This window comes from Canis lupus, chromosome 17 (genome assembly GCF_048164855.1).
Source record: "Canis lupus baileyi chromosome 17, mCanLup2.hap1, whole genome shotgun sequence".
Taxonomy (NCBI): domain Eukaryota; kingdom Metazoa; phylum Chordata; class Mammalia; order Carnivora; family Canidae; genus Canis; species Canis lupus.
The window spans coordinates 47,138,295-47,157,764 of NC_132854.1; the positions used below are offsets into that span (position 1 = coordinate 47,138,295).

A 19,470-nucleotide genomic window follows, 5' to 3' on the forward strand; every position below is an offset into this window, starting at 1 on the left:
GCTTGCTCACATATAACCCCATCCTGGATATATGGGTCTGGATAACACTTATTCTTCAGATCCCACTTCAAGCACAAATTTCTTGAGGAAGCCTTTCTTGATTCCTCGTTGAAGAACAGGTTCCTCTGCTACATGTGTCTAGCCTCTCTTCTTAACTTTCTGGGCTTTTAACAGAGCAATATAATGAGGGTTAAGCAAGTTGTTATATATATATATATATATATATATATAGTTGTTGTTGGCTTCCTTCACTTTGTCCCACTGTTCTCTTGGAGCTCACAAGTGAGCTGATGGACTTCAAGGATGTCAGCAGAGGATAGTAAAGAGAACACCAAGCTGGGGCTTGAGTGGGGACGTGGCTAGAGCTCAGGGGATACCAGGACTGGTGGGAGAATATAAGAATAAAGGTGATGGTTGATTCCCAAAGGGTAAAATGCAGCTTTCCTGTGCCCCTATATTAGAATCTCCTCTAAGGAAAGGAGAAAGTAGGACCAAAGGCCTTGAAATTCATTGAAGAAAAAAAAAAACGGATAAATAAATAATTGGATTTATCTACATATAAGTAGTTCATTTTTCTACAGTGGAAAGAATGGGAAAAAAAGGAAAGAATGGAGATTTGATGGAAAAATACATCTGATCACAGAAAAATGAAGAAAGCTGTATTTGGCATTCCCTGTTGATACTTTTTAAACTATGTACCACAAAGATGTATTTGTATGGCTTTATTTTTTTTTATTTTTTTTTATTTGTATGGTTTTAAATCAATGTTTGTTTTCCTCACCAGCTTATAAAACTTTATGGGAAAACAGACTCTATTTCCTTTTTAAAAAAAAATTTATCACTTCCCACCTGCCTTTTTAGCAGAGCAACTTACACACCATAGGATCTTAATAAATATTGGACAAATATGCCATAAATATGGAGTAATAATTATTTAAAAGTGTAATATATTTTTCTTAATTAAAGTAGGTTTATTGGGCTTCATCCCGATTATTAAAAAATCACATCTAATTAATATTTCCAGGATTTATTCCAGTCTTTGGGATAGAGACGTACATTGCTTCTTCCACATGGCTAATTGCCACAGTACTATATATTGAAGCATTTGTACTTTCCCCCACATTTAAAAAATCTATAGAAATTAAATTATATCTGTTATGTATCATATATAGCAGCTAGATGGACATCCACTAAATTTAAAGACTATTTTCTATATGGTTTAGCTTAAATTACGGTCTATATGTATGATTAAAAATTCAGTTTGAAAGGATCAAAGGAGATTTAATGGGGAAATAATAGTCTTTTCAACAAATGTACTAGAATAGCTGAGCATCTGCATGCAAAAAAATGAATTAGACATTAGATTTTTCACAAATATTAACTCAGTTGGTTCACAGACCTAAATGTAAAATGCAAAACTATGAATCAGGAAGATAGCACAGGAGAAAACCTGCAAGACCTTGGATTGGGTGATGACTTTTTAAATACAACATTAAAAGCAGGATCCACGAAAGAAAACAATGGTAAGTTGGACTTCATCACGATTAAAAATTTCTGGTCTGCACAAGATCTTGTTGAGAGAATGAAAAGACAGATGACACACTGAGAGAAAAGTTTTGCAAAAGACACATTCGATAAAGGACTGTTATCCAAAATATAAAAAAAGAACTTTGAAAAGTCAAACTAAGGAAACAAAATTACTCAGCTAAAAATGGCAAAAGGTCTGAACATACAGTTTGCCAGAAGATATACAGATGGCAAATAAGCATATGAAAGAATACTTAACATCATATATCATCAGGGGATTGCAGATTAAAGCAATGAGGAATGACTACACACCTATTAGAAAGCCTAAAATCCAAAACACTAACACCACCAAATGCTGGTGAGGATGTGAAGCAACAGGATCTCTCATTCATTGTAGTTGGGTGTGCAAAGTGGTTTGGCCACATTGGAAGGCAGTCTGTCAGTTATTCACAAAGCTAAACATTACTCTTACCATACAATCCAGCAGTCACATTCCTAAGTATTTACTCAATTGAACGGAAACCCTATGTTCACTCAAAAACTTGCACAGAAATGTTATATAGCAGCTGTATTCATAATTAGCCCAAATTTGGAAACAACCAAGATGTCCCTCAATAGGTGAATGGGTAAATAATTTGTGGCATAACCGTACAATGGGATATTAGTCAGTGATAAAAAGAAATAAGATCAAAAAAAAAAAAAAGAAATAAGATATCAAGCCATAGAAAGATACAGAGGAACTTCAAATGTATATTGTCAAGTGAAAGAAAGAAATCTGAAAAGGCTACATGCTGTATGATTCCAACTATATAACTTGTGGAAAGGGAATAACTTCAGAGACAGCGAAAAGACCAGGGCAGGTGTTAGAAAAGAATGAAGAAAGGATAAACAGATAAAGCTGTGGGGATTTGTATGGCGGTGAAAATATTCTTTATGACACATAATGCTCAATGTATATACCATTGTACAGTTGTCAAAATACATGGGATGTACAACACAAAAAGCAAACCCTACTGCAAACTATGGATCTTGGTTAATAATAATGTTCCAATATTAATTCATCAATCGTAACAAATGTACCACATTAAAGCAAGATGCTAAATAATAGGGGAAACTATGCCGGGGGGGGGGATGGAAAAATGGGGTTTTTGGGAGCTGTGCACTTCCTGCTTAATTTTTCTACAAACTGAAAACTGCTTTAAAAAATGAATTAATTTTTAAACTTCATTTTAAGGAACGTGAGTTAGAGGTGAACCCCTTAAGACGAGCACAACAGCTTCTATGGTCTAGATCCATTTCTTCTACTCCTGGGTAAGTCATTTCCTCATTTTTTTTCCTTAGCTTTCTGCCTGCTAAATGGGGGTAACAATAATACATCACATAAACTTGTTGAGGATTACAGCAATGCTGGTGCACAGTAAGTTCATTATTTTCTGTACAGTCATCATCCATGAGAGCAGTTGAAACTGAAGTACAACAAGGAAGCAGGTAGTGTGACTATTAGAAGAAACATGTCATAGATATGAGATTCTATGCTCAAAAGGTACAGTCCTGGTTTCAGAGCTAGGCCCCACATTGAAAGTCACAAGAGCAGTTGTTGGCAAACATTGCCCTAGAAGTGGTTAATTTTTCACACAGTGATATTTATTTATTTTGTCTATGTGGTGTCTACAAAGACTGTTGACTCAATCAATTTGGGGAAGATCATGAAGAAATAGTAATTACTGGAATTTATTCAGCACTTTTGTGTTTGCTAGGCACTGTTCGAAGAGTTTTACATCTCATTTAATTTGTACATAAAAATTAGGTAAGTGCTGCTATTCTCATTTTACAAATGAGGTAACTGAGGTTAATTGATTAAACTTGCTTGTGGTCACACAGCAAATAAGTAAAAATTGAAATTTGAAACTAAGTTAACACATTCTGGAATCTAAATTCTTCCCAACCATGTTATGTTGGTACTTTTGTAATATATACATTCTATGTGTGCATTTTATGTGTCTTTGTCTCTTACTCTAGAATAGGATTTTTTTAAAGATTTTATTTATTTATTCATTATTTATTTATTCATTCACACAGAAAGAGGCAGACGGAGGAGAAGCAGGCTCCATGCAAGGAGCCTGATGCAGGACTCGATTCTGGGAATCCCGGTCACGCCCTGAGCCAAAGGCAAACACTCAACCACTGAGCCACCCAGGCTTCCCTAAAATAGGATTTTAAACTGGCCCCACAACTTATTAGTTTTATATTTCTAAGCAATTTTATTGGCTTCCATGGCGATAAATGATAACAACAACACAGGACATTGTAAGGATTAAGTGGCCAAATATATTTAATGTTTTGAAAAGCACTTGCGGTAGAGAAAGGACATAATACATGTTATCTTTGCTATATTTTCATTAGTCCTCAACTATTTTATTACCATATCAATACATCTTTATTACTGACTATGCCAATAGCAACCTTTTGAAATTTTATGTCTGTATTTTTTTTAATTTTAAAGATTTTATTTATTTATTTATTCATGAGAGACACAGAGAGAGAGGCAGACACTAGGTAGAGGGAGAAGCAGACTTCCTGCAGGGAACCTGATGCGGGATTTGATCCCAGGACCCCGGGATCATGCCTTGAGCTGAAGGCAGAGGCTCAACCATCAAGCCACCCAGGCATCCCAAATCTACTGTTTTAAAATACATTATTTTGATAGCAATTTATAACTATTAATTTCAGCATAATCCATATTTATTATACCTGTTGCAAAGACTGGTAGAGTTTTCAGGATTTTTAGCTTTTTTTTCTTCTTTTTTAAACACAAGGAACATACCCATGAGGACATCAGGGGCATCTTGCTCCTGTTATCTTCATTCTATAGATGGAGAAAACCAAAAGAAAGATGAGTGGGAACATAAAGTCACTTTGTTCCTGTCTTAGAAAGTAAGAAAATGATGACTGATTGACCTTACACTCCTGATTCCTAGCTTAATGCAGTTAGCCCAAACTATGATCAGATGAAATGTTATACCACAAATGTGGTTATGCTCCTTCCTGTCCCCTTTAGGACTAAAGGTCATCTCCTCCAGCTACCGTACGTGCTGCCAGATGTCAGCCCTCAGCTGGTGGCTTTTGCTGGGGAGCATCCCTTGCCCGTGTAGCCACCATCCAATGAACCGTCTCTGTGGGGGTGAGACCCTCGGCCCCAGCTTAGGATGTCTCTAAAATGTCACCTCAATTTAGAGCTACCACAGGACCGGCTGAGGTTTCTACTGAGATTACACTGAACAATTATCGTATGGTTTCACTTCTGTGGGGAATATAAGAAATAGTGAAAGGGATTTTTAAGGGAACGGGGGGGAGGGAGACTGAGTGGGAAATATTAGAGAGGGAGACAAACCATGAGAGACTCCTAACTCTGGGACATGAATAAAGGGTTGTGGAAGGGGAAGTGGGCGGGGGGTTGGGGTAACTGTGTGATGGCCCCTGAGGAGGGCACTTGATGGGGTGAGCACTGGGTGTTATACTATATATTGGCAAATCGAACTTAAATAAAAACAAATAAAATAAATAAAAAATAAATAAAAGTGAAATGATGTTAGTAGCAAGAGAGAGAGAGAGAGAGAGAGATAACATTAAACACAACTTCTCCTTCTGCCCTGTCCATCTAGATCTCTTCCTTTCTTCCCCAGGTTTTGAATCCAAGAACACTCTATAATAATCTCCCTGCATCTGCATTTTGTCTCAGAATCTGCTTCCCAGGAAATCTGACAAGGGTGACATGATACTTTGAGTTAATGGGATGGGGGAAACACACCAATATTTAACCCTTCAGTTGCTGCCTCTCAATATTTCTGACAGATATTAAAATAATTTTCTTTCATTACATTGTATTCAAATAGGTTTTGGCATAAAACAATACATGGTTTTTCGTCATAGTTTCAGAGCCAGGAGTACAGTGTAGCTAGGTTCTCTGCTCAGGCTCTCAGCAAGTCTGCATTCAAGGTGTCAGGCAGACCGTGTTCTCATCTGGAGGCACCGCTAGGGAGGAGTCTCTCTCCATGCTCCTTCATGTTGGCAGAATTTATTTGCAGAGGTAGACGTCATTGCATATTGCTTCCTCAAAGCCAGCAACAGAACACACCCATACATGCATGTGCATGCACGGGCTTGCACGCACACACAGACACAGACACAGACACACACACACACACACACACACACAGAGATGAGAGAGAAACACTATCTGGTATTTTGCTTTCAGACCCAGTTTTAGATCCTCTATAAAAAGAGGTCACCTGATTAGGACAGGCCCACCCAGGATAGAATAATCTCCTTTTGATTAATTTAAACTGATTAGAGACTTTAATTACACCATTAAAATCCCTTCATATTTACCATGTCTGATTGGTTAGATGCAAGCTATAGCTTCTGCCACACACAAAAAGTGTAGACTATAAATAGGTGTCAGTCATCTTAGAACTTTACTTATCACATGAAATAAAATTATATTTATTACAAAGCAAGAAGCAGCAGTTTTTTTGTGACACTATGTTCAGGGGAGGGGTAACTAATTTAATAGAAGGGATGCACATTTCACTCTAAGAAGAATCTCAAGATCTGGATTTGTTCTTGAGCCCAACTAATTGTTATTCCAGGTTTTCTTTGCTTGGCTCTGACTTCTTATTTCAATTCTTCTGTGTTTCTACTCCCAAAGCAGGCAGTGCCCCAAATGTGCTTCCTGGGGTAACACATTCCACCTACTTCTCGGTCTCAAATTTCTCTACACCCTCCATTTTCTCTTACCCAAATGACTACCTGTTTTGCTTGTCGCTGGCTCAGAGTCCATCATTGTTTCCCAAGGAAGACTCCCAACGTTCCTTTCTTTTTCATTCTTCAATATGGCAATGTAGGCACACTTATGGTTCCTTGCATGGAAGTGTGTGCTTGTCGTGGTGCACTGGAGTGGAGGACATTTTGATGCACCATTGACACATATCTTACTTTGGCCAAAGGAATGATAACGGTTAGAACAGAAGCAAAGGCTTTTGGATTGGCCTCTTGACTGTCTGCCATTCACCGTGAGAAGAATTTGGTTTGCTGGGCTAAGACGGATGAGAGAAAATCAGAGTAGGTCTGAAACCAACCCATACCACAGGACCACACCTGGTTGACTCACACTTGGAAGAAGAGTCACCCAACAGAACTCAGCTTAGGTTGACTTACCCATAACTGACCTATAGTCAGATAAGCATGAGAATAAAGGTTTTAATTTATTTTAAGGTTTTATTTTAAGTGCCTTTAAAACTCTTTTAAGGCACTGATATTTGCAGTGTTTTTGTAGACAGCATTATTGCAGCAATGACTGAGTGAAACTTTATCAGGCATATATGAATTTGTATATATCTACATGAAATTTATGTAATATATTGCATAGATAATAATATAGGAAAAAGGATAAAGGAAAAGGATATTTAACAATCACTCACCATACTGAACCTAACACTAGGAGGTAACGTTTTCATCTGCAAGACATATGGCTTAACGGATGGAGTTATCTTGCCTTTTAGTAAATTCTATTAACCTATCAAATCTTAAGTCGTACCTTCTCTGTGACTCTTCCATTATTTTTTTCCTAGGAAATTCTTTGGGCCCCTGCAAGATTTATGAATTTACCAAGTGTTTTAGTCTTAAGTATATTGTGTTTGTTCAATTGGGCTGAGTTTCCTTCTGTGCTTGTGGTTAACCATGGTATTAGAGCGAACATTGACATTTCCTATGTTTGTTCTCTGGTGGGGTACTCTTGGAATGAGTGCTATTTATTCATTAGTTCATCAAATATTTATTGAGAACCTACTATGGACAAGGCACCATGCCAAATCCAGTGTTATCACTTACTCTTCTATGATGATAGAACTTCTTTACTCAAAACCTTATTGTACCTTATTGTTAATGACCACACATCCATCTATACTGTAAAGATTGTTAATGGCTATAAGATACTTCCAAATACTGTGTATAACTATCAAATATTTTAATATATATAACACAGATATAGGGACGCATGAGTGGCTCAGTGGTTGAGCGTCTGCCTTCAGCTCAGGTTGTGATCCCAGGGTCCTGGGATCGAGTTCTGCATTGGGCTCCCTGCACGGAGCCTGCTTCTCCCTTTGCCTGTGTCTCTGCCTCTCTCTGTGTCTCTCATGAATAAATAAAATCTTTAAAAAATAGAATAAAACAGCAGACTTACCTTCCTAGAAACCTCTCTGCAATCAGGAATTAAATCCTTCGTGAATCTATAACATCAGGATCTCAGTTAAACCTGGGATAGCCTTGTGTTTCTGAACACCTGTATTGATCTCTAGACGTTGACTAAAAGAAAATTCATGGCAGCCATGAAATTTTGAGTGTGGCAGTCACAGTGCAAGTGATTAAGAGCCTTGTCTTTCACCTTCAGTGTTAAAGTTCTGCCCTGAGCAGTTTAACACCTCACCTCCAGACTCAGCCAAGTACCCAGTGCCTGTGAATTGACACCACAAACACACCTACAAATTTAACAAAGGAGAAAAAAAAAAAGGAGTAAAACGGGATGAAGGGGGGTAGAAAGCTATAAGAAACTTTTGAGCTAAGATTAAAGCACCAGGAAAATCTTAATGAAATCATTTTAAAAGGTCATTAAGGAAAGAAACAAAACAAAACACGACTCTCCTGCGACTGAAGATCAGGCCGCCAAAGGAGAGCTCAATTGTGTCCAGATAAAGTACTATCATCCTTTACCTTAATGAACTCGGTACTGACAAGTCTTTTATGACAAATTTTGTGCTCTAGCAGCAACTTCAAATCTATATGAGATTTGGAGCTCCATTTAAAGCCATATCTGGCCCTGTCATGTTTGTGTGACAAGTTCTCTCAGTCCTCATCTGGGTCACTAAATGGAGATCCCATGATAGAGAAAACCGACATCCCATCCATCTTGCTTTGCATGAGTGCGCCTCTGCCAGTGAAACTACCTAACAATGTTAGTTTTATATACACTCCAGAAATGCAGCCGTGAATTGGCTTCCAATAGCCCAAACAGAAGAGTCTTGCCTGTGTCAATTTAGAAGAGGGTTGGTCCCCTTAACGCCTCCCCCCCCAAAAAAAAAGAAAGAAAGAAATGAAAAACCAGCACTCACTCCAATCCTATACCATACAGTATTTTAGAACTTTTGTATACCTCTCCCTTTTTTAAAAAAAGGAAATATAATCACTCCCCCTTGTTCAAAGTGAGGAACAAACATACCACGTAAAAAAAAAAGAAATTAAGAGTAGACATAAAAACAATTCATAGTAGAGTTAATTGCATTTTTGTTAACATTTCACTTCAATTATTTGTTCAAAGGAAACAAAAATACTGGCAGTTAAAATGGAGAAGATTTCATCTTAGGGTAGGGGCAGTTTTCTCCTACCTTTGTTTTTATTTGGAACGTGAATTATTTGGTTTTTCCTTAAAGCACTGTGTAAAAACCAAAACAAACCCCTGCAAACTCAGTGTTTTCTTCTAAGACCTGAAACACCTCATCATAAGTGAAAACAACATAAGATCCTCTAAAGTATGTTACTTTCTAAGGTTCTTAATAAAGGTCATGTCGAGCTAAGTAATTCTTAAATGATATGTAAATCAAGTTAAAGGTGGCATTGTCATCCACACAAGAAAAGTGACTTGTGCGCGTAATTAAAAAAATAAAAAATCACAAAGGTCACAAAGCCCTTCTGTGTTACTTCATCATTATGGTGCATCAGGCAAGTCCTATGAAACTATCTAGACCCTTGTGAAGCCTAGAAGTAATACACAGGGTGCAACCTAGGTCTGTTCAACTGTAAATTCTTCTTAAAGATGAGTTTAGAATGGATTGTACAGTTACTGGCCTCAACTAGCAAAAGAAAGAACAATAATTGAAAAGGATAGAATGACAAGCTGCACTTTACTATTACCAAAAAAAAAAAAAAATGTAACCACAGTATTAAAAAGGACAGGGTTGCAATGTCTACGACTTTGAAATGCCTTTTAGGAGTAATATCTTTTCCCCCAAGATTTTCTCCAACATACATTTTGTTATAAGTCTTCCTGACCTTTTGCTCATCAAGATGCTGGTATCTGCAGAGGGAATTTCATAGAAAGTATCCCCTTGAAATGAAGGAACAACTTACTTTTGCCCTTCACTGGTATAAACTATATTGAAAACAATTTTGATGTTGCTCGGCAACATTTAATATATACCAAAATAAAACCCCGCCCTTCACCTGACTCTTAAAAGCAAGAAAATTGAATTTCTTAACATGGCTTCTGATATCTCTTTAGTTTAGATTAAGTGTAGGTTAAAGTGTAATCTTTCTGTAATCTGATCACAGGTTCCAACAAATAAGATAGCTAGGGGCAGGACATGAAATAGAAAGTTCCAAATTGTGCTAAGTGTGTTCATATACAGACTGTGAAACAGAAGAGTCCCTGGTGGCTTCCAGTGCCAGCTTTGCATCTTCCAAAAAGATGCGGTATCTCTGAGTGAACTCCCTCTGAACTCTACTTGTCAAAGTAATGGTGAAATAACGACATCACGTAAACAAAGCCAAACAAGAGGCTGGTTTGCTGCTATTGTTAGCATCATTAAAAATTAAGCAAGGCTGATTTAGAGCAAATACTTAATGCTGACGATTCCATTCTTTGCAATCGTTTTCCTCTACCGCGTAGAGTTGTTTTTAAGGTATTTTTCTAAGCTGTAGGATTTTTCTTTTGATAGAGCATGTTTTACTTCCTTTGTCCTTTTGTTTTATTTTTGTTTTACCTTACATTAGAGGAAGACAACATATAATCTCTGATAAAATACAAAAGCTAAAAAAAAGATTAAAAGAAAAGCTAACATTGTCTTTTCTTCAAATATCTCTTGGGAGTTCTATATGTGTTAAAATGCATAGGTACATATTAAATGTTTGCATAGAACTTCTTTTTTTTATTTAAATTCAATTTGCCAACATATAGTATAACACCAAGTGCTCATCCCATCGAGTGAACTTCTAATTCGATTCTGAGATAGAAAAAGAATCATATAAAATTAGGCTTCACTTAAATTATTTTTCCACATAGATTTGAAAGAGAGCATGCTAAAAACACCTGAAAAAGTCTATAACTCAGAGGTTTGGTGGGAGGTCCTATGGCTTATAATGTGATTTGTGATACCTAGGTACACAGCCCTATTACTGGCCCTATTTTCTGAAGAAAAATTAAACTTAGTCAGCTCTGACAAATTAGACCGGGTTTCCATGTCAAATTTTATGTTGTCTACTCTAACGTCATTAAAATTGGATAGTTTATTCTTACCCTGCTATAAATATCAGTAAAGTTAAAATGTTAGAATCCTAGAGGCATTTGCATTTTGACAATTTTTTAAAAGCCTACCGTCAGTAGGATGAAAGCAGAGTCGTGAAATTTGAGGAGTTTGTAAGATCATGGTCAAGTTTGGGATAATGTATCAGCATCCCAACAGCTATATGTATAGTCACGTGATTGGCCCTTCTCGTGTTCCTTTGGCCTGATAAGGGAGATTTCTCACAGATTTTAGAAGTGATGGATATAGAATTTAACACTTACTAAAGTGATGATAGACCACATATGTTTTCTCTTCGAACATCATTTTTCAACTGATTATATGCCCTTGCTTCATATTCTATTCTCCAATGTTCTTCAGTTCACAAGTTATGCCCTGTTCTTTTTGCCCTTGGTTTTTTGCACATCCCATTTCCTCTCTTTGGAGCGCTCTTCCTTTACCTTTCTTCTGGTAAAACCCTACTCATGCTTCATTTCTCAGGTTGGAATTTCCTTTTGTTAGGAACCCATTTCTGTGCCACCCCAGCACAGAGGAAGCCCTGTCTGCTTATACTTCCGGAGCAACAAACCAATCCCCAATCAGAGCATGTTCAGTGTGGTTGCAGGGTCTAGACACCATTTATTTTGCCCGTTCTGGCTATGTTCTCAGCACACAGTATTGTGTTTGACACATAGCACATTTCTGACTAAATGCTGCTATATGCGCTTATAATCCTGTATTTTATCACTCCCTCCCTGTGCTACGTTCTCCAGTCATTGTCATCCCTCTTGCCACCGTTGAAGGTTCTGTGCTCTCTCAGATCTCTAGGCCTTAGCTCCAGGCTAACCTTCTATCTTTAATCTCTACCCACTCATCATTCTTCCTAACCTTCAAAATTCAACTCAGCTTATGACCTCCTTTGGGAAGCCACCCATAGCCTTTCATCAATATGTTGTTGACAAGGGTGTCTCAGTATCCCCTTGGTATTCTCAATCAAACATTGCATAGATAATGCTGTAATGAAATCATCCAAAATTTCTGACTCTTGAATTAACTGAAATATCTTAAGTACAAAGGTGCTGATTTAATTCTCTATACCTATACTCTAGGCTGATTCATGGATGACATTCAGGTATATAAAAGACATTCAAATGGATTTTCCTGGATTAAAAAAGCTGTATGTCCGGGCTCCAGGATTTACTTCTTATATACTCTTTGTCAAGTGGCTCAGTATTTCTGAATTTTATTTTTGTTATCTTAGAAATAGGAAAAATAACACCTGCTGGGTCTATAAATAAGCGGTCTCCTTTCCCATGATATCATGTTTCCATGTGGCTAGATTTCAGCTGTAGTAGCACAGCACGTCTCTCCCCACCTCTCACTCAGCCCTGTGGAAGAGATGACTTATCTGGGTGCTGAATCTGGCTTATATTGCTAACCTTCTGGCTGCCAAGTTTGTATTCTCCACACTTCAGTAAGACACCTCCTTGCAATTGTTCATACTGCTGGAGACTGTGAAGATAAGACTGCGTGCTTCACGGGTAAGAAGTAAGCAAGTCCTTTTGGGCCAAGGTCTAGAGCTACATTCAACAACAGGCTTTCTTCCTTCTAACAGTAAAATCTTTTATGTTTTACTGACATCCGTGGTAGCTCTTTGGGAAGGAGTATTGTCTCTGAATTAGAAGTACAACAGAGTTGGGGGAGGGGTTAATACTTCTGAAATAAATGGAATTGTGAGGTTGGGCATGTGGAGCGAGCACTTGGAACGCTCTTGAACCGTGATGAAGACCTGAAACTGTCTCTGCAAATCCCAAGTGATGAATCTATTAAGGCAGTCACACATTGGGCAGAAATGGGTAGGCCCTTGCTTAGGCATGTCTGGTGTCTGCTCTACAGAGTGTGAACCTGGTTCCAAAGCTGAGGCACAGCCAGGCTTGAGTCAGATGAGGTCTGGGACTGGCATCTAGCTACAGTTCTAGTAGGGCAGTACTCATCAAGTCCTGTCTCGAAGAGGGCTCTGAGCAGTGCATCTCTGTGTCTCCAAACTATCTGACATTCGTTCCCTTCTGTGAACTAGTAAGTTCCATGACCAGACATCTTTTTGTTTCATTCACTGCTTTATCATCAGTGTCTTTAAGAGTGCCACGTATGAGTAAGTGTTAAGTAAATATTCGTTGAGTGAATGAATAAATTTTTCTGATTTCCATCTCTCAGTTTGTTCCAAATAGTGGCAGGGAGAAGTGATGTAAATTTACTGGATCCCCTCAAATTCTCCCACGTGCGTGGCCTATTTCTTAGTGTTCCTATAAGGATCATATATTTTAAAGTATATAATTTGAGATTAAAAATTAAAGGCATTGCACAAATGTCCCAAATGAATACTATTTAACCTTATTGCTGTTTTAAATTTACTATTTCTGCCCTTTCCTCTTGCTTTTTGTTTTTTTAATTGAGACATAATTGACATATTACATTATATTGTTTTGTATACAATGTAATGATACTTGTATGTATTGTAAAAAGTTCACCACAATAAGTCTAGCTAACATCCATGCCACAGGTAGTTATGAAATTTTTTCTTGTGGTAAAAACATTTAAGATTTACTCACTTAGCAACTTTCAAATATACAATACAGTTTATTAACTATGGTCATCATGCTGTATATTACAGCACCAGAACTTATCTCCTTTTGTTTTCATTAACTAAAGCTTTTGATTCACATTATCTAGCTTAAAGAGTACTTATTTATGTTGTACATATTAGTCTCTGCTACCCTAACATTTCTTCTTCATTTATTATTACTTTTTTTTAAGATTTTATTTATTTATTCATGAGAGACACAGAGAGAGAGAGTTAGAGACACAGGCAGAGGGAGAAACAGGCTCCATGCAGGGAGCCGGATGTAGGTGAGACTCGATCCCGGGTCTCCAGGATCATGCCCTGGGCCAAAGGCAGGCGCCAAACCGCTGAGCCACCCAGGGATACCTATTATTACTTTTAAAAGAAAATAGTGGCAGTATTACCTGAAGAAAAATAGGTGAAATTCAAATTAGGAATTGTTTTCTAGAACAATCTATATAAAATATTTTGTTACATGAAAATGTTGAAGCCAGTGGTTCTAGTGTCATGTGAAAAATATGAATTTGTCATGGCTTGTCAAAATGAACTCAGTGTCTTGCGCTCAAAAATATACAAAACCTACCAGTCACTTATTCTTTCTAAGTGGTATTAATCTCACTAGAATCAGTCTTCTTGACTGGTGGAAACTTTCTCAGGTGAGTGGGCATTCTGGGCAGTCTAAGCACCTTGACCATGACCTCTCTTACTGGTTCTCATCATCCATGACTTCCTTTTTAGAAACCTTAGACCTTTCAGTTACCTCCCATGCCAGATCTCTTGCTTAAATGTCTCCTACCCACAATATCTAGATATATCTAGAAACACTAGTAAAACATTATATTAAGTATCCATTGCACCTCTTTGATTAGGTTTATTACTAGGCATTTTATGGGTTTTGGTACAATTGTAAATGGGATTGATTCCTTGATTTCTCTTTCTGGGGTTTAATCTTTGGTGTATAGAGATGCAACAGATTTCTGTACATTGATTCTGTATCCTGCAACTTTACTGAATATGTCGACCAGTTCTAGCAGTTTTTTGTGGAGGCTTTTGGGTTTTGTATATAGAATACATGCCATCTGCAAATAGTGGGAATTTTACCTCTTCCTTGTCATTTGGATGCCTTTCATTTCTTTTTTGTTTTCCAATGGCTGAGCTAGGACTTTCAGTATTGTGTTAAATAACAGTAGACATCCCTGTCCTGACCGTAGAGGAATAGCTCTCAGTTTTTCCCCATTGGAGATAATGTTAGCTGTGGGTTTTCATATATGGTCTTTATTATGTTCAGGTATGTTCCCTCTAAATCTACTTTGTTGAGGGTTTTTATCATGAATGGATGTGGTACCTTGTCAAATGCTTTTTCTGCATCTATTGAAAAGATCACATGGTTCTCAACATTTCTTTTATTAATGTGTATCATGTTGATATATTTGCTTCCCTCACATGTGTTGGAATGACTAAAATCAACAACACAAGAAACAACAGGTGTTGGCGAGGATGTAGAGGAAAGGGGAACCTTCTTGCACTGTTGGTGAAAATGCAAACTGGTTCAGCCACACTGGGAAATAGTATGGAATTTCCTCAAAAAGTTAAAAATAGAACTGTCCTATGATCTGGCAATTGCACTACTAAGAATTTACCCAAAGAATACAAAAATTCTAATTCAGAGGGACACTTGCACCCTGATGTTTATAGCATCATTATCCACAATAGCCAAATTATGGAAAGAGCCCAAATGTCCATCAACTGATGAATGGATAAAGAAGATGTGTGTGTGTGTGTATTTGTGTGTGTATATATACATACACAGACACACCACTACATACAATGGAGTATTACTCAGTCATCAGAAGAATGGAATCCTGCCATTTGCTACAACATGGATGGAACTAGAGAGTATTATGCTAAATGAAATAAGGCAGTCACCAAAAGACAAGTACCATATAATTTCATGTGAAATTTAAGAAAGAAAAGAAATGAACAAAGGAGAAAAAAGAGAGAGGTAGGCAAATCAACTTTTTTGGAGTACTTACTCTGGATCATCTTGCATTCATTCTTTTTCTATATTATCACATTTATGTCTCACAACACTACTGTTAGCTACACATATAATTAATATTCTCTTGATTTTATGAAACAGAGAAAAAGAATAGGGAAGGAATAGTAAGGATCTCAAACTACATAGCTACCAAGGGGAGGAGTGAATATATGAACCAAGTCAAAATGACCTCAGAGTCCACCTTCTTAATCAGAATGCTAGACTGCCAGGTAGGTTATTACTGTTATTTTTCCCACCTTATTTAGCACTAATTAGCTCACCTGCTCTAAAACATTTAGTATCTCTTAATTATTAAATAGGAAATATAGTAAACTGACATTCAAAGTCATCTGCAGCAGGACAAACTTAAACTTCCGATTTCATCCCCCCATTCACTCTTCTCATTGACATTTTTCTCAGCTACTTAGATAGTGAACTTACCCTCTCACTCCTACATCTCAATGTCATCTCACTTTTCTCAGCTATATATTCTTCTACCAACAAAATTGTATCCATTCTTCAGAGAACAAACTTAACAAGCCATAAATTCCTCTCCATTTTCTTTCTAAGGTGCCCTTGTGATACATGCGTTTTTGTTACACGCCCTGCATAAGCTTCTATATAACAGCAGGCATCCACGTTCTAGTCCAGAATGTAAACTGTGTCCTCCCTTGAGAGGAGGCTGTATCGCAGTCAGATTCTTAATTCTCACAGCTTCCAGCACAGCGACTTTTTACACAGAATGTCCCATAAATGATTATTGAATTGATAGAAATGGAAACCTAATTTCCATTGCTACCAACAAGAAAAAAAAATGTACTGAGATGAAGTTATTTTGTTTACTATCTTCTCTACCTGTTTTCATACGGAATTTTCACTTATAAATGCAAATAAATCTTTCTAAATAACATGTTCATTATTCTCATTGTATTTCTATAAAGCTTTCTTTGCAATAGAGCAGATGAATTTTAGGAATGGTACATTCTATATTGGCGTGATGCTCTGCATTTTTAGTGTCAACTTTCAATGATACTTACCTTTGCAAAGGGAAAAGAGCTAGTACCACATAAAAATCACATCTGCTGTCATAACTATTGTCATATATCCCTTTCTTTCTCCAAAATGGCAGCAGAAAAGCTGTGCACAGTACAGAATCCCAAAATGTGGGAGCTTGCCCAGGCGCCCCATTGTCCTTTCTGTCATACTATAAATGAAACAAAAAGACAGAATAGGCAGTTGGCTAAATCTGACTGCCAAAAGTAATAAATAAAATGTTTAATGGCATGTCTTTTTCAAATAGGAATGTCTTGATAGTCCACAAAAAAGACATATTAATTTAATATACAGTGACTCTCTGTACAGTAGCAGCAAGTTTCCTGATAGATGTGATGAATTGAATTCAGTTCTCAGTAGCAAATCCTTGAAAACATGTGGAATGACATGGTGTAAGGGGAAAACTAGTCTTTGCTTCCAAAATTTACCCAAGGTTAGTTCAAATCTAATTTATAACTTAGGAGTGAAGGCTAAGAGTGACAATGTGCTAAAGTGGTTTGAAACCTGATAGAACTGTATTAGAACCCTGATTTTGGCATTTTATAATTGGGAGCTATTGTCCTGTTATTTAACTCTCTAATCTTTGGTTTCTTAGTTTATAAAATAAAAATAATATTAAACATCCCGTACACATGTTGTAGCTGTTGGAGATAATCATGATATCTGAAACATAGCTGTTTAACAAATAATAGCTACTTCTCTTAATATTATTACCATATATAAAGTATCAACAAGAGTAATAGCAAAAGATACAAGGATTCTGAAGTCTCTCTCATGGAAAAGGATCAGAGTGTAGGACCTCAATGGAAGTTCCATCCAAGTTGAAAAGACCAGTGCCTTCTTCTCTGCTCTGGTCCTTGGATGCTCATTCTCTGGGGAATGGAATCATTCTTTCAATGTGAAACCTGAAGTAAAAGAACAACAATCAAAAACCATACAAATAGGAGGTGAATAAACACTTAGGAAGGAACCCGAAACTTTTCTCCCAAGCATTTCTAATTTCCTATTCTTTGAGATAATTGCCTATTAGTGTCCTCCTTACTAAGAATCCACAGTGCTTATTATAACAGAGGAGAATGTCAACTGTCTTCCCAATTCTAATTTTAATCTAGGATAAAGAGGACTACCTGCCTATACTTATTAGCTTTTATTTTCAACGAGTTACTCTGAACATATTAATTACTTTTCTTTCTGCTAACATACACCAAGTATATTCTACATGAAGGTACTGTAGTGTATATAAATATATTTGGACTTTGTTCCTAAGAAACCAAAAGGTTCATATGAAAGAAGGATGTGGAGTGGGCAAGTAGCAGTTTGTCCAAAACCAGTATAGGCTTCTGTAAAAAAGTGTGTAAGGAAAAAAAAAAAGTTTAGTTTTTTTTTTTCTGGATACGTTTGCACAAAAAATAAACACATCATCTGACGTTCAGTTTAAGTAGATGGCTCTACTGAAATTCATGAGCTAAATAAAAGCTTCCAACTCATACTTTACTTCCATTTTTTCTATAAAAATAAAATGATGTGCAAAGGACAGAGGAGATTTTTTTTTGGTTAGAGGAGATTGTTAAAGGGAATAGAAATATTATATAAGTGAAGAGACAGTGGGAGCCATTTAACTGTTCAATATGAGTTCAAATCAATCAGCCCAGATATGGTTAATAGCAAGGAATTGGGAGAACTTGCTACAAAGCTGCTATTGACAATATTTGTGGAACCAGGGAGGACAAGAAAGTCACTAAAAACTGAAACTATCAAGTGTTCCTACTTGCAAGAAACTAAAATTTCTAGCATATATGTTTTAATAGCTTGTTTGTAAATCTCTAGAAATAAAAACATTGACCATTAACGGGCAACATATATTTACACAGAAGGGAAGCCAATTCGCTCTTTTTTTTTTCAAAATCCTGAATTTAACAATATTTTAGACAAGGGGTATGAAAATATGTCTCTTTATTAAAAAGTTTTTTTTTTAAATTCCAGTTAGAATGAAATCTTGCCATTTGCAACAAAATGGATGGAGCTAGAGAGTATTATGCTAAACAACATAAGTCAATCAGAGAAAGACAAATATCATATGATTTCTCATATGTGGAATATAAGGAACAAAGCACAGCAGCAAAGGAAAAAATATCTCTCAATTTAAAAAAAATGAGAAGGATGGAAAGATGGGTCAAAAACTGAATGGAGAACAATGTGGCTTGAAATATAGATTGATATGAGTTAGTGGGAAATTTTTTAAGTAGACCATATAAGTGTATGTATTCAGTCTTATTCAAAATTTTGAATAACACTAATTTGAAAGTTATACTTAATAAATTCTATATCAGAATCAGAGTATCAAAATAAATAGCCTAACACAATAGATTCAATCGAACATAATAAAAATAATTGAGTAACTCTAAATTAAAACATGTAGTGACATAAGCCATCTAATACTCATACCTAGTGGTAAGATTGACTTAAGCATAGCACATATGTGTCTGATGCAAGGTCAAACTTGTTTAAAAGAATATAACATACCATTAAGTTACATTGCCACTTAATATATTTTGTCCTGATTAATGATTAGCTAGCTTTTATTTTGTAGAGAGGATCCTCCCCCTATGAATATTATTTAGACCATTTCAACCTAAGGTTGTTTGGGGAAGTAAAATTGATCATAGAATCATAAAATGCCCTAATCACTTATAAATGAGTAGTCACTTATAGCATCACTTATAAAATTATCCCCAAACAACCATTTCCAGGATAACAGTAACTATGAAGTTTCTTGTTGACTGGCAAATATTGTACAAATTGATTACATATTAAAACTTTAAAAATTTGGGACGCCTGGGTGGCTCAGCGGTTTAGTGCCTGCCTTCAGCTCAGGGTGTGATCCTAGAGTCCTGGGATCT

The 19,470-nt window shown here is 36.6% G+C and overlaps 1 long non-coding RNA gene across 2 annotated transcripts in view; it reads left to right on the forward strand.

The window, feature by feature from the left end:
• The window catches only part of LOC140608068 (uncharacterized), a 247,623-nt gene that overhangs the window by 118,726 nt on the left and 109,427 nt on the right, over nucleotides 1-19,470 (forward strand). Inside the window, exons 8-9 of one of the 2 annotated variants that reach the window (XR_012010030.1) lie at nucleotides 1,398-1,523; nucleotides 2,762-2,838. This is a non-coding gene — a long non-coding RNA (uncharacterized lncRNA). The remainder of the gene's footprint in view (nucleotides 1-1,397; nucleotides 1,524-2,761; nucleotides 2,839-19,470) is intronic. The other variant, XR_012010029.1, reaches the window with a different exon arrangement.